Source organism: Orycteropus afer, unplaced genomic scaffold (genome assembly GCF_000298275.1).
Source record: "Orycteropus afer afer isolate SDZICR_OR568_19922 unplaced genomic scaffold, OryAfe1.0 scaffold00013, whole genome shotgun sequence".
Taxonomy (NCBI): domain Eukaryota; kingdom Metazoa; phylum Chordata; class Mammalia; order Tubulidentata; family Orycteropodidae; genus Orycteropus; species Orycteropus afer.
In genome coordinates this window covers 1,679,765-1,681,816 of record NW_006921600.1, presented here as the reverse complement: position 1 = coordinate 1,681,816, position 2,052 = coordinate 1,679,765, and the positions used below count along the sequence as shown (strand labels likewise).

General features: G+C 30.8%; 1 protein-coding gene across 1 annotated transcript in view; it reads left to right on the top strand.

The window, feature by feature from the left end:
• Positions 1-2,052, top strand: part of SPATA17 (spermatogenesis associated 17) — a 446,526-nt gene that overhangs the window by 375,773 nt on the left and 68,701 nt on the right. The gene's annotated exons all lie outside the window — the stretch shown is intronic.

The following is a 2,052-nucleotide window of genomic DNA, read 5'->3' as shown; positions in this document are numbered from 1 at the left end:
TATATTGTATATGTTGTATATATTGTATTATAGGAGCTCTGGTAGCATAGTGGCTAAGACACTTGACTGCTAACCAGAAGACTGGCAGTTCAAACCCACCAACCACTCCTCGGAAGTAAGATGGGGCAATCTACTTCCGTAGTGATACTGCCTCGGAAACTCAAGGAGAGGTCGCTATGAGTCGGATCCGACTCCACGGCACATAACAACAACAACAACAACATATTGTATTATAAATCTATATTGTAAAACAATATATGAATATTATATATTATAAATATTGAATATAGTATTATTTTGAAATGGCAAGAATCTGTTACCTTTCTATTTTACTAAGAGATTTAAAAAGAAAATAAATACTGAATTTTATCAAACAGTTGTTCACCACGAAGAAAGATCACTATAGATTTTCTCTCCTTTAATCCATTAAGGTGATAACCTCTGTCAATATATATCCAATATTGAACTATACTTACATTCCTGGTATAAACCCTACCAAGTTATGAAGTGTTACTGTCGCAATACAGTGCTGAAATTGATGAAATACATATCTAGTTTTCTTAACTCAGCAATTATTATCTTCTACTTCCTTTAGATTTAGCTCCTGGATCAAACTTACAGAGGACCAAGCTTGAATAAAATGATTACCTTGATGTAAATATTACAAAAGTTGTATTTCAATGAAATAAGCTCAAATGTGTTTGAAGAAAGTTAAAAGATACAGAGATAGAGGATATTCAAGAAGTACAGCTTGTCAGTTGTCCCTAGTTTTTTCATAGATAACTTTTTCAGATGATGATGGTGGTGTGTGTGTGTTTCTACAGGGAGATAGATCCTTCAGTGAGTGGAAACATACTAAACCTCTTTTACCACTCATGTTATCCTGAAATCCAACAGAATTTACCTTGCCTGATTGTGAAATATGCCTTAAAATGAACCTGGGTCCAACATCTTTGTTCCAGGTACAATTTTCTACTCTGCCATCAGCCTCATCTTACTATTTGTCAATAGGTTAATGAGAGGAATCACACATACATGGTGTTCAGGCATGCACAGTCATTTATTACCAACTTAACAAAGCCTTTTGCTTTCTTGTATTTCAACTTCCATCTTTCTCTGTATTATGATTATCCTCTTCATTTTAGTATTTGTCAAATACTGCCATTGCCTTATTCCAATCCAATTAAACTGAATGCTTATTATGCTATTTTTAAAGTAGCATTTTATATTGTTAAATAATAATAACTCATAATTATAGAAAATTTAGAAAATAGAGAATCACATATAAAAAATCACAATGCTAACATTTTGTTACATTGTCTTCCAGTTTCGTTTCTATCTAACTTCTGTGTGTATCACACATAGACACATACAAACTGTGAAAGTGTACACAATACATTTTTTTTGTAGCCTGTTTTATTCACTTGTCAATATTGGACATAATAATTTGTCTTTAAAGAGTAATAGTTTTATGAGGATATATCTTAGAGCTGATCATTCTGGATCAGTTTTTCCAAGCACATCATGTGCCCTTTCAATATGTAGATTTATGTTTTCTCTTATTTCTGGAAAATATTCTTAAATTATACTCTTAAATTTTTTTTTCTATTGTTTTCTTGCTCACCTCAAGGATTCTAATTATATTACGTTGGATCTTCTTTGCCTGTCTTCATTTTCAAACATTTTCTATTTGATCCTTTATGCTGAGTTCCATTTACATATATTAGAACTATTTTCCTTTTCTCCAGAGAAATTGTGGGTACTCTGCTTTTAACACATGGGGTTTCTATTTTCAACTATATTTTTCTTTATAGATGTTTTATTTCATTCTTTTTCAAGTCTCCCTGATCAATCTTGAAAGTTTCTTATTAATTTTTCTTACTTTAAGTGCTCTTTTGTTTCTTTAAATATACAAAGCATAATTATTTTATATTCCTTATAAATAATCCCGAAGGCTTTTTTATTTGTCTAACTTAGAACTCTAATATTCTGTTGACTTTCAGTCATGATGACTTCTTTTCTTCAATTTATTGTCTTTTTTTTTTTTTTTTT